Genomic DNA, 14943 nt, shown 5'->3' on the forward strand with positions numbered 1-14943 from the left:
AACAACATGTCAGTTTATACCTGATATAAAATGCATGATTTGTTTCAAAGTTGAAAACAAAATGCTCAGAGCAATAATATTTTAGTCATGTAAGCAAAAAAGTACTCCCTCTTAGAATTCTATGGTTTTACATATCAGGAAATAATTAAACTTATCAGGTCTTAGGTAAATACTACCTCAAATGAACAACAAAACATGACATAAAATACTGTGTCATTATTTCTTTTTCACCAAAATCAAGCTGAAATAGAGAAACCCTGTGTTTGTAACTACAGCTTATGATATAGTAGATATAGAGATAATAGTTTGTAGAACCACCTTTACAGCAATAAACTTGAAATCATGTAAAGCAAGTCATTTATCAGTAATTTTGTTCAATAATTATTTTATAGCCTTGCTATAGTTTTGCTCTAGATTTATGACCAAACTTTTGATGTCACCCATATGAGGATGGGTTCACCTTTGAGTCTGGTTCCTCTCAAGGTTTCTTCCTCATATCATCTAAGGGAGTTTTTCCTTGCCACTGTCGCCACGGCTGCTCATCAGGGACAAACGCACACCATTCACCTTCACTGTTGTTTTCTGTAAAGCTGCTTTGAGACAATGTCTGTTGTGAAAAGCGCTATACAAATAAACTTGACTTGACTTGACTTGACTAGTTCATTGAGGTTTGCAGGTAATGTATATGTTTATGAACAGCTCTCTTAAGGTCCTGCCACAGTGTTTCAATTAGGGTGAGGTTTGGATTTTGACTCTGCTATTGCAACACACTGATTCTGTTCTTTTTCAGGCATTCTGCTGTAGATTTGCTGGTGTGCTTGGGATCTTTGTCTTGTTGCATGAGCTAATTTTACAAATTTAATTTTGTGCTAATATACTGTGTTTGTTTTATGCCAAACGTGGCTCTGTGCATTATGGCCAAACATTTTGTCTTTGCTCTCGTCCGTTCAAAAGACATTGTTCCAGAAGTCTTATGCTTTATGAAGAGAAGAGGTTTCCACCTTGCAACACTTCCAAACAAACCATACTTGTTAAGTCCTTTTCTAATTGTACTGTCATTAACATTAACAATGAACATGAGAGTATGAGATGTGTTGTTTTTTTTCTTTCCAATTTCTCTGAGCATTGCATGGTCTGAGCTTAGGGGGAAATCTGCCATTCACTATTCACCATTCCAGGAAAGACTGTCTTGAATGTTTTTCCATCAACATTTTTCTACAAGTTTCATATGAATCTATCAAATGTCAGAATTATGATGATGATGAAATTTCAAAACAATTTTAAAATGGTAGTTCATTGTAAAGGCATTGGAGTAATGCTAAAACTAGTTTTATACATGTTTATCTTCCTATTGCTACATTTTGCACAAGTTGCAGTGCGTTTGTAGTACAATTTTAAATCCAAAAAACGGTGGGGCACTGTGTAAAATGTAAATGAAAACAAAATGCAATGATTTTGCAAATCTCATAAACCTATATTTTATTCATAATAGAAATATAAAGCATAGAAAAGATATCAAATGCTTAAACTGAGAAAATGTAAATGTAAATTTTAAAGGAAAAAGAAAATGGTAATTTTGAATTTGTTTTCTGCAAAAACTATTCCGACAACCAAACAACACATCCAGACAAAAAAGCATACCACTGAGTAGTATACGCTAAAGATATGGGCAGAATCCATATACATCTGGGAAATCAGGAGACCAATTGCTGGCATTTTGGGAGAGGAATGTTGTTCATTAATACATTAGTACATTAGTGTCTGTAGTGTCTTTTAGCTAAACAATAATCTTGGGTCTGCTTTATCATTTTTCTCCTTATGATGTGACAAATGTTTTCAATTGTTGAAAGGTCTGGACTGCAGGCAGGCAAAGTCAGCACCTGGAGTCTTTTACTACAGAGTGGACTCTTTTACAACCATGCTGTTGTAATAGATGCGTTATGCAGTTAGCATTGTCTTGCTTAAATGCACAAGACCTTTCCCAAATAAGATGTTGTCTGGATAGAGGCATATGTTGTAAAACATGTATTTACCTTTCAGCATTAATGGCACCTTTTCAGATGTGCAAGGTGCCAATTTTATAGGCACTAATATACACTCATTCCATCAAAGATGTATCTTTTGAACTGAGTGCTGATAACATGATGGTAACCCTAACCCTAACCCAAAAGGTCCCTCTATTATAGTCCGGAGGATGAACTGAGAGTATTTACTGTTTGTGATAGCATGCAGATTTTATCCGTCCTAACCTCCACTCCATCTTTCGGTCCTCTTTCATTTCTTCCCAACCCTGACTACATTTCCTCTCTACCCTTGGACTTTGCCACTGATGCTTTCCTCTCCATAAAGACTTGACGCAGACCTTGCAATTTACCCTGCACTCCTGACCAAATTTTCTTCAGATGTAACTTTTGCTGACTGCCTTCTACAAGGAAAAGCTCAAGGCCTCTGCACATGATCCTCATAAGCTCCACAACAATACACAGCCAGCCCTATTCCTTCATTGTCAAGCTTCTCAACCATAGCAGAATATAAGATACTTCAAGTAATCCAATCTTATAATCTCACCACCTGCCCACTGAATTCCATCCCTTAAACTATGCTTCAGACCATCTCACAAGACCTCCTCCTGTTCACGATCTCCACAATCACCAATGCATCCTTAAAATCTGGCTATGTGCCAACTACCTTCAAGCGAGTGAGGGTTATTCCCATCTTGAAAAAAACTGCTCTGGATCCATCAGACATCAACAACTACAGACCGGTATCACTTCTCTAATTTCTTCTAAATCTCTGGAACCCACTGCTTTTACCCAACTGTATGTCTATTTTTCACAGAACAACCTGCATGATCCAAACCAGTTTGGCTTCAAAACGGCACATTCCGGACATCGCTTTTGGCTGTCTCTGAGAAACTACATACTGCTTAATCAGTCTGTAATCCGTACCCATCCTCTTTGACCTTTCAGCAGCATTCAACACAGTCAACCACAAAACTCTCTTGTCTACCCTCAGGAGCTTTGGTATCCACATCTGTCCCAGACATATTTTTCACTGGTGTCCCACAGGGCTCAGTATTTGGTCCCCTCCTTTTCTCCCTCTATACCCACTCTATTGTTAAAGTCATATCCTCACATAGGTTTTCTTACCACTGCTATGCTGATGACACTCAACACATTTTTTGTTTCCTCTCTAAGATACCACAGCTTTCGTTTAGATCTCAGCATACCTAGCGGACATATCTTCATGAATGAGTGCTCATCAACTAAAACTCCCAGCAAAACAGAACTGCTGGTCATCCCAGGTGATTCATCTCCATGTCAAGATCTCTTCATAACTCTCTGCTCTTCCCCTCAGCCACTGTTTACAACCTTGGGGTAACTATGGACAATCAACTGTCCTTCTCCTCACATGTTGCTAATGTGGCTCATTCTTGTCGAATTCTTCTCTAAACTATCAAAGGATTCTACCATTTCTGTCTATGCAGGCTGTTCAGGTGCTTGTTCAGTTTTTTGTCATTTCGAGACTGGACTACTGCAATTCTCTGCTGGCAGGTCTACCTCTGAACACTATTCGGCCCCTGCAAATGATCTAAAATGCAGCTTCATGACTTGGGCTCAACCTGCCCAAGTTTTCCCACACCACCACACTGCTGCATTCCCTCCACTGGGTTTTAGTAGCTGCACGTATCAGATTCGAAACACTGATACTTGATTACAAGGACAAAAATTTACCAGCACCCTTTTACCTCAGAGACCTCATCACACCTTGCACTGCACCACAATGCCTGAGATCCTCCAGCACTTCTCGACTGTACCACCTTCTCTTAGGATAAAAGGTAAGTATACTTCAAGGCTCTTCTCTGTTTTGGCACCACGGTGGTAGAATAAACTTCCCCTAGATGCCCGAACAGTGGAGTCTTTGGCTATCTTTAAGCAATGGATGAAGACCTTCTTCTTCCTGAAACGAACACTTTCCAAGTTCGCTTTGTGAAAAAAAACTCTTAACAGAGTTGTAGGCTGATCTATCTTAATTTGTATTTAAGAAGACTATACAGTTGTCTGAAGATTTTGTGCATTGGTGATAAGCATTCCATTCCTGTGCATTAATAAATACATTTTCAGGACTGAGGAGTGAATAGTGGTACACTTCAGTAGTAAGCAGTCAGACAATACTTCACTGTATATATATACAATATATAAAATTATATATTTGTAAAATTCTTCAATTATCCAACATGTTAAAAAAGGGTATTGGTTAATGGTTGTCATGTCTAAATATGGATCTTAAAATATTTCAATATACATGTCATTTTCCTACATTTAGATAAATATATACAACTTAATAACAAATAAATGCACACCCACCCATTACCCAAAATTATTGCTGCATTGATTCATACAAATATACAAACTACAGACTAATTAACAGATGAATACATTTTCTACATATTAAATACTAAATGTAATAACAATACTGTACCATTTTGTAATGTATATTAGTTAAAGTCATAGTTTGGTCAATGGGTCATCTGGAACAAGATATAAGCAAGATTAAACCACCACATCCTGTGATTGTGCTTGTTCCAGTAAGACAACCCTGTAACAATCATCAATATCCTGAATGGATCACACATGGTCTTAATTCAGAGCTTAACCTTAGGTAGGATTGTTGAAGTATATGTACATTTAAAAGACTGCATCATCCTCCACCTAAAATAAATTTAAATCTTTTGATCCGAGCAAAATGGTGATACACCACAACACCACAGCTACAGGGTTACTGTCCGTACACCTCCCAGAAAGCATTTCAGTTGGTGGATTATACTTAGAATTTATTAGGAATCAACTGAGAAATTAAGTAAATGTGTCAAAATCATGCTTAATTAAAATAAATATAGAAATCTACTACTATCTAGAGAAAGAAAAAACAATTGGCACTTACCTATCTAAAAAAGTTTTGAAAGTTTTATCTGATTAAAAAAAATACATTATTTTTATTTAAAATTACTGAAAGAAATGTTTATGGGTTCAGGCTATTTTGCTTAATCACATAATTCAAGCTCTGAAACATTAATCCTGTCTCAAATGCTACATAATTTGCTTATAAATATTTAGTAAATACAATTTGGTAAAGTAAACTATGTCTTGCTCTCTAGTCAATTTATGTCTGCTCATTACTGGAATCGTTGCTGGATCACCCTAGCATTAGCACATATACGTATCTCGTTATCTGCTGTTACCTTATTCTATACAGCATTGTTCATGTTATTTGTGTATAAAAAGAGGGTTTGCCACTGCTCTTTATTGTGGAACTTCTCCTTGCCTCTATAGAAGACACAAGGCGGTATGTTTTGCTAATCTGCAATTTGCTATTTAGGCTATTTTCTGTGCTGATGACAGATCTGACTAGCATTGATTCCTGTAGTGAACATGATCAGCAGGCAGAAAGTCAAATTCCAGCTAATTGTAAATATTGCACTTACAGATATTGAATGGTATTCTGAGGCAAAACAGTGCAGTTGCATAATTTAGTTACTTTTAACACTTAACACACTTAACACGTTTAACATTATAGTTACTACTTGCACTTCAGTACACTACCTCAGGAGGAACACTATCTATTTTGTTTGAAATAGACTGCAATTATCTGTGAGTTTTATAACATTTAATGAACATTTATTAATTGTAGTTCTGCATGGAGTCTAATTTTTCTAGGTGAGAATGTAATCAGAAGTGCAAAGATTAGCGGGAACAGTTATGTTAACTACAGGAACCACCGTGACCCTGACTATGTTACTTCGACTGCTGAAGATGAATAAATGAATCCTCTGACTCTACCATTAATACATTTATAGCTCCTGCAAAAATACAATGTGTATTTCAATGTGAAAAAAGAATTATGTCTACTGATAAAAATCCATGTACATTTAAAACTGATGCAGCTAATATAGCCAAGACTAATGGAAAACAGCACTCTTTTGTTGCTCTTTTATATAATCCCCAGAGTTTGATGAATTTGTGGGCTCTTTTTCATCCCTTTGATATTCAAAACATGTCCATTCATACATACATAATAGCAGTAGCACAACTGAATAATAATTGCATGCAGGCGTCTCTGTTATATGTGCATAGGGGGTGTGGTTGGGGGCCCATCACTGAGCATTATTGGAGAGGCACTCACATCAAATCCACACGCTGGACTAAATATGCCCCCCCAACACACACACACACACACACACACACACACACACACACACACACACACACACACACACACACACACACACACACACACACACACATCGTCGTCATCATCATATATACACACACACACATACTTGCAGTCAAAGTCAAGTCAAGTCATTAAGCTTTTACTGTCATTTCTACCACATATACAGTACAGACCAAAAGTTTGGACACACCTTCTCATTCAAAGAGTTTTCTTTATTTTCATGACTATGAAAATTGTAGATTCACACTGAAGGCATCAAAACTATGAATTAACACATGTGGAATTATATATGGAATTATATACATAACAAAAAAGTGTGAAACAACTGAAAAATGTCATATTCTAGGTTCTTCAAAGTAGCCACCTTTTGCTTCGATTACTGCTTTGCACACTCTTTGCATTCTCTTGATGAGCTTCAAGAGGTAGTCACCTGAAATGGTCTTCCAACAGTCTTGAAGGAGTTCCCCGAGAGATGCTTGGCACTTGTTGGCCCTTTTGCCTTCACTGTGCGGTCCAGCTCACCCCTAAACCATCTCGATTGGGTTCAGGTCCGGTGACTGTGGAGGTCAGGTCATCTGGCACCCCATCACTCTCCTTCTTGGTCAAATAGCCCTTGATGCCTTCAGTGTGACTCTACAATTTTCATAGTCATGAAAATAAAGAAAACTCTTTGAATGAGAAGGTGTGTCCAAACTTTTGGTCTGTACTGTACGTAGCTGATGCAGTACACAGTGAAAGGACACAATGTTCTTCTAGAACTATGGTGCTACATTAAACAACATAGAGCTACATAACAGAACACAGAGCGACATCACACAACAAAGAGCTAGATACAAAGTAAGTGTCCTCGCCACATAAAGTGCATCGTGTGCAACCTAGTGCAAACACTGCAAACAAAAAACAGTGCAGACAGACAACACAAGACAGTGTGAGACAGATATACAAAACACAAAATACAAACTAGCGTCAACCAGTAAACCTTTTGTATAAAAGGTATATATGAGAAATTGCTTGACCTAGTGGTAAATGCCATATTTTGACCATTTATACATTTAGATTCCAATAACATTTTATACCATATGTTCACTTTGGAGGAATGTTTAGAATTGTTGTCCTGCTCGATATTTTCACTTTCTAGATGATGTCTTGACATTTCTTCAGTATGATTTCGATTATTTTAGGTAATCCTACTTTATCATAATATCATAAATTTTTTTTTAAGTTGCACCATCTCTTTTTTCTAGCAAAACACTGCCACAACACAGTGATGAAATAAATGGACATTCAGTGCCACCACCTGGTTCCTCTCAGGGCTTCTTCCCCATGTCATCCCAGGAAGTCTTTCCTTGCCACAGTCACCACTGGCTTGCTCATTAGAGACAAATTTATAATTATATGTAACAAACTTATACATCCTTTATTACTGCTTTATCTGTGTAAAGCTGCTTTGAAACAATGTATATTGTCTATATAAATAAAAACTAATTAAATTGAATTGAATTAAAGTGATGCCACCCCAATGCATTACAGTTGGGTTGGTGTTCTTTAAATTAAATCATTACTATTTTTGCTTCATACCTAGCACATGTTATAACAAACAGAAAAGTAAATTTTTTCTTCCAAACGCTTAGGTCTTCATCCTGGTAATCACCTGCAAATTCCAGTCTGGCTATTTACAATAGCTTCTTCCTGGCATGAGAGCATTTTGAGAAATGGTGATGTAAATCTCTCTTAATTGTGGATGTAAATATTTAGTGCCTGCTGTCTCCAACACAACAGCCCTTTTGTTCTTGTCTTTGGGTTCAGTTGAACCTTTTCAGACCATCCTGTTGTGCATCCCTGAGAGTTTTTTGGTATGTAAGTGATTGAAATTGTTTTTAAAATAATAGACATCTGCATTTTCACAATTCTTTCCCCCAAAATCTTTGTTGAGTTGTTCGGATTTTCCCACGGAATTAAAGGCCAATTTGGCATGAAATACAACTAAAGGTGTATTCACAAAAAACTTATTATCCTACTTTTTAGAGTCATTAAATCAGACTGTTTAAATCTGATATAGAAATTATATCTGACAAAAGTTGTAGAAAAAATCTGAATATTGTATATCTTTGGTCTAAGTACTGTATTATTTAATTAATTTGTTTATTTATTTAAATAACCAAACTACTTATAATAATTGATTCAAACTATCCCCATCAAAGTACCCATTACCCATTTTTCCCTCTCTAATTAAAACCAGAATCAAATCTTCAGTCAATCATATGCTAATTAAAAACTGACCTGAGCGTCATTTATTTTTATTTTTTTAAGAATACAAGAACTGCACTCATATAACCAATATATAACACTATAAAAGGTTTTTCAGACTTTCTATTGGACAACATTTTATGTTGGACAACATTTCTTTTGGATTAAACACAGTTCTACTCAAGATATTCACAAATAATTTTGACAAGATATTAGCATTAAATCAATATATCTAGACTATAAAAAAATCATAATATTTAAATACATAAAAAAGGTTAGACTAAATAGAATTCAGTCACAGGAAAGAATATTTCAGCAAATTTCATTTTCAGTATTGAGTACGATAAGGTTCCTGCTTATGACCTTAAAACAGTATACAAATATCCCAGTTCACCAAACACTCTATATCCATGATCCCTCCAGATCTGCTGATAAAAGACTTGACTGAATAAATAAATTTTCAACCTTGACTTGAACACTGAGACTGTGTCTGAGTCCCGAACGCTGATTGGAAGGATGGTTTCATAACTGTGGGGCTTTATAAGAGAAAGATCTGCTCCCTGCTGTAGTCTTCATTATTTGAGGAACCAACAAATAGCCAGCACCTTTTAATCTAAGTAGGTGTGGAGGATCATACTGGTAAAAATAAAGTTCACTCAAATACTGCGGTGCGAGACCATTAAGTGCTTTATATGTCAGTAGTAGTATTTTATAATCAATGCGAGATTTGATTGGGAGCCAGTGTAGACTGATTAAAAGGAGTGATGTGGTCATATTTTCTAGATCTAGTGACGACTCTTGCTGCTGCATTCTGAACTAACTAAAGCTTATTTATGCACCTACTCGCACACCCAGACAGTAAAGCATTACAGTAGTCTAATCTAGATGTAACAAAAGCATGAACTAGTTTTTCTGCATCCTGTAACGACAACATATTTCTAATTTTAGCAATATTTCTAAGGTGAAAGAAGGCGATCCTGGTAATATTATTCACGTGAGCCTCAAAAAAATCAGAAACATCTCTGTTCTCATGTTTACATCGCTGACTCCCTCTGTCTCATCTATGTTAGCTCCAATAAACATTATTCCACCATCAACCAGCCATGTAGAGGAGCTTCTCGCAAAATTTCTGATCAGGGATCAAGATCAGGGAGTCAGAATGTTAGTCAGAAGAGTAGACCACGAGCCAAGAACTGTTCAGAAAGGGCATGTACAGTACATTGTGTGCAGCCATGGCTCGCTTTTATCACTCATTGTGAATTCTCACACTTTTATATCACTCAGTAACAACTTTTTGCTTTCATTCATTACATTTTTTACACAAATATCTGTACTTTCTACTTTTACATTTTCAATCCAGGCTTGTTACTTCAGTTTTATTCTATTTGGTGACATGATAAATATTTTTTCTTCTCATTGCGTGCCGCTTTCAGCCCATCAACCTATTTATTTCATTGCGTGGCTTTTTAAATCTACTATTGGTGTATAATTTCCTGGCTATAACACACCACAGATGTAGGCATAGCCTACAAAGCTAACAACAAGCAAAGGAGAACGCAACAAGAAGTATGGAGCTAACATAGATGAGACAGAGGGAGTCAGCGATGTAAACATGAGAACAGAGATGTTTCTGATTTTTTTGAGGCTCACGTGAATAATATTACCAGGATCGCCTTTTTTCACCTTAGAAATATTGCTAAAATTAGAAATATGTTGTCGTTACAGGATGCAGAAAAACTAGTTCATGCTTTTGTTACATCTAGATTAGACTACTGTAATGCTTTACTGTCTGGGTGTGCGAGTAGGTGCATAAATAAGCTTTAGTTAGTTCAGAATGCAGCAGCAAGAGTCGTCACTAGATCTAGAAAATATGACCACATCACTCCTTTTAATCAGTCTACACTGGCTCCCAATCAAATCTCGCATTGATTATAAAATACTACTACTGACATATAAAGCACTTAATGGTCTCGCACCGCAGTATTTGAGTGAACTTTATTTTTACCAGTATGATCCTCCACACCTACTTAGATTAAAAGGTGCTGGCTATTTGTTGGTTCCTCAAATAATGAAGACTACAGCAGGGAGCAGATCTTTCTCTTATAAAGCCCCACAGTTATGAAACCATCCTTCCAATCAGCGTTCGGGACTCAGACACAGTCTCAGTGTTCAAGTCAAGGTTGAAAATGTATTTATTCAGTCAAGTCTTTTATCAGTAGATTTTTCTTAGGTAAAGGAGCAGATCTGGAGGGATCATGGATATAGAGTGTTTGGTGAACTGGGATATTTGTATACTGTTTTAAGGTCATAAGCAGGAACCTTATCGTACTCAATACTGAAAATGAAATTTGCTTGAGGTTGACACACAGTAAATGTATAATGCAGTTTAAACCCTAAAGTAAAAACCAGACAGCATATTGCAGTCATAAACGTAAGGTGAGGTTGTTTTCTTTACCAATGGGATGTGAATGTAATTTTTTTTTTTTTTTTGTTGCATGCATGTGGGAGAATCTTACAATATGTGCCATACCTGTCTAGAGTGTTTTATTTTTTAAATATTCTCTTTGACAAGACATTTTTGTCAAAACATTTTACTTGCTCCTGTTTTTCCATGCTTTTCCCTGGATGGAGATGAGTAATGTGGAGTTTGCACGTGATCTTTCTTTTTTTTTTTTATCCAAAAAAACCACATGCACGTACAGTCAGTGTAGTAAAATGTTCACACGCACAAGCTAACCTGCGTAAAAACACATGTAAAGGCTTACACATAAGCCTTTTTCAAACAACTGCAGGTTAAAGTCTTAACTATTTTCTCAGAGCTCTACAAAGTCATGAATAATCTATATTCAACACCTTATTTAGGTATAGAAATGTTACCTAGATTAAAAAGTGAGTAATCTGTACAAATGAATATTATAACATTGCAAACTACATTAAGATAACAGTAAATAAAACATCAACTCTTATTGATTGTGTACTGTATAATGTTTTTTTTTCTTGCTATAAACTAAACTGAATATACTGTATATTTGGCACACATGCACATAATAATTGTGTTCATGTGTGCCAAATATACTGTATATTTAGTGTAGTAACATTGTTATTACACTAAATATACTGTATATTTGGCACACATGCACATAATAATTGTGTGGGTTTCTGAGGGATCTACAGAAGACAGAGGTTAATTAATTTATTTTTTGTCTTAAGCAGTGCATACTGGATATACAACATTTTCAGGAGACACAAAGTACGACTAGTAGAGTTTCTAATTAATTGAATAATTGCAATAACTTAAATCAATCTTTCCTTAAAATTTGTCAGATTTTCTTATGAATGCACAGATTTATTCTAGAGCAGTCCATTTACCACTTGGTGGGGCTATAACCTCTTAGCCAAATTTCCTTGCCCCTTTGCATGAATATATGCAATAGACATTAAAGCTAACCTACTGCTCAAAATGCAAACATGTTAAAGTACTGTATACTAAACATATATGTTTGATATTTGAAACATCTCTCAGAAATTGAAATTAAAACCACTTATTCATTATAATGCTTTATGAATAATGCTCATGGAATTAGAGATATAGACAAAAGAAAAAAAATGCTTTTTTTACTTTTTTTACTTACTACTCCCAAACTAAGGTGTTATTATGCTCAAATACTAAACTGGAATACAATACACTTGAGTCTTAGAAATTGCACCATAATAGCAACACAGGGTGTGTAGAGCTGTGAGCATGTAGTCAGGAGTTAATGCTGAAATTGTTCACTTTGGTATTCAGACTTTATGTACAGGCTTTCTTTCTTTCTTTCTTTCTTTCTTTCTTTCTTTCTTTCTTTCTTTCTTTCTTTCTTTCTTTCTTTCTTTCTTTCTTTCTTTCTTTCTTTCTTTCTTTCTTTCTTTCTTTCTTTCTTATTTTTCTTGCTTGCTTGCTTGCCTGCTTTCTTTCTTGCTTTTTTTCTTGCTTGCTTGCTTGCTTTCTTGCTTGCTTACTTTTGATGTTACTTATATCTAAACAGAGAGCTTATACTCTGTACATGATGCACAGTTGCCTGTGAGAGATGCTGTACTTATGTTACTTCCAGCACATTAAATACATTTACCTACTCAGCACACACAACTAAAAACCATGCAATTCACACAGCCCTTACTGAATGAAACCCCAATAGACGCCATGGCAGTCACTTCCCAGGGTTCCTTCATTGAGTGTGCAGAGAGAAAGATGGATAGTCTTCCTTACCCAGGTCATTAAGCGGGTGAACAAATATTTCCCGAGCCATTTTTAAAACGACAAGCCTCTCCCATGCGGAGCGAGCAAGGGGACAATGAGATAAACAACTTTTCCAGAAAACCTCTTTTCCATGATCTAATCTATACATTTAACCTCAAATTTGGAAACTAGAGTTCAAAAGTTAAACTGGTGTGTAGAAAGACAGGGAGTTTTACATTTTATTTCATTGGCAAAAACATCATTCTGCACAGAGTTCTCTCAGAAGAGCAAATAGAAATAAAGAAATAAGAAGAGAAATAGAAATCCTCAAGAGTTTTAAATGTAATCTGTTTTTCTGTTTTCCCTAAAGTTTCTTTTTTTTGGTTAAAATCTTTCTGTAACAAGTTATTATTATATACTTATATACACATACACACACAAGCCTTTACTTTGCACTAAGATGGAGTCTTTTTTCAGGATTTATTTTCTAAATATAGACATACATACAGAAAATATATCCCTTAAACATAGAACATATAATAGAATTAAAAGAGTTAACAAATTTCATAACATCATTACATTTTAAATTGAATTACAATTAAAAATTACTTTCTAAAATGCTATGAAAGGTGCACAACAGTTTTTCATCATTATTATAATTAATTGTTATTAATACCATTATTACCATAGATTTCACTGTTAAACATGCTGCTGCTAATTATTATTATTATTATTATTATTATTATTATTATTATTGTTGTTGTTGTTGTTGTTGTTGTTGTTGCTATCATCATGGTTGGGCAAAGATACATTGAAATGTATTTTAAAATAAAATACCAAATACCTTAACTTTAATGTACTACAAAATACAGCAGCCACTGTATTTTTGTATTTAAAAAAAATATATATTTTACAAGTGAGCATTAAACTTCTTCACAAACCTTCCATCATCAAATCAAATCAAATTTTATTCGTCACATACACATACATACAGAGTACGGAGTATATACATGGTATGCTTATGACACAGGTATGGTTATGATACAGGGTATGCAGGGTATGCTTATGATACAAGGTTTGCTTATGACACAGGTATGCTTATGATACAGGGTATGCTTATGACACAGGTATGCTTATGATACAGGGTATGCTTATGACACAGGTATGCTTATGACACAGGTATGCTTATGATACAAGGTATGCTTATGACACAGGTATGCTTATGATACAAGGTATGCTTATGACACAGGTATGCTTATGATACAGGGTATGCTTATGACACAGGTATGCTTATGATACAGGGTATGCTTATGACACAGGGTATGCTTATGACACAGGTATGCTTATGATACAGGGTGTGCTTATGATACAGGGTGTGCTTATGACACAGGTATGCTTATGATACAGGTATGCTTATGATACAGGGTGTGCTTATGACACAGGTATGCTTATGATACAGGTATGCTTATGATACAGGGTATGCTTATGACACAGGTATGCTTATGATACAGGGTATGCTTATGTACAGTAAACAGTAATCACATAAGGTGGTTGATGTGATTGTCTTTAAAGTGAACGTGTGCGGTATTGTGTGGTATAAAGTGCGCTGTGAACGCAACAAAGAAAAGAGTCCATTGTTGGGATGGCTGAGGTCCTTAATAATCTTCCTGGCCCTGGCCTGGCACCGCATGCTGTAGATGTCCTGCAGGTTAGGGAGCTCGGTGTGGATGGTACATTCAGCTGAACGCACCACCCTCTGGAGGGCTTGTCTGTCCTGCATGGTGCTGTTCCCGAACCAGGAAATGATGCTACCTGTCAGAACGCTCTCAATGGTGCAGGTGTGGAAGGTCTTTAGCACCTGAGAGGGTAGTTTAAATTTCCTTAAGCGTCTTAGATGGTACAGACACTGCCGGGCTTTCTTCACCACGGTGTTGGTATAACAGGACCAAGACAGGTCCTGTGTGATGTGAACACCTAGGTACCGGAAACTGTCCACTCTCTCCACTGGAGTCCCGCTGATGTTTAGCAGTTGGTATGCTTCATGCTTCTGCTTCATGCTGAAGTCCACAATCAACTCCTTAGTCTTGCTGACGTTCAGGAGAAGGTTGTTCTCCTGGCACCATCTCTCCAGGTTTTTAACCTCCTGTAGGTAGGCCGTCTCATCGTTGTTGGAGATCAGACCCACCACAACAGTGTCGTCAGCAAACTTGATGATGGTGGTGGAGTTGGAAGTGGCCACACAGTCG

General features: G+C 36.2%; 1 long non-coding RNA gene across 1 annotated transcript; it reads left to right on the forward strand.

Moving 5' to 3' along the window:
• The first annotated feature begins 13726 nt into the window (after positions 1-13726).
• Positions 13727-14302, forward strand: LOC310741436. The gene is made up of 3 exons (XR_014537956.1): positions 13727-13754; positions 13825-13876; positions 14226-14302. It is a non-coding gene; the product is annotated as an uncharacterized lncRNA (long non-coding RNA).
• The last annotated feature ends 641 nt before the right edge of the window (positions 14303-14943 follow it).

Source organism: Silurus aristotelis (genome assembly GCF_946808225.1).
Source record: "Silurus aristotelis genome assembly, chromosome: 18".
NCBI lineage: Eukaryota > Metazoa > Chordata > Actinopteri > Siluriformes > Siluridae > Silurus > Silurus aristotelis.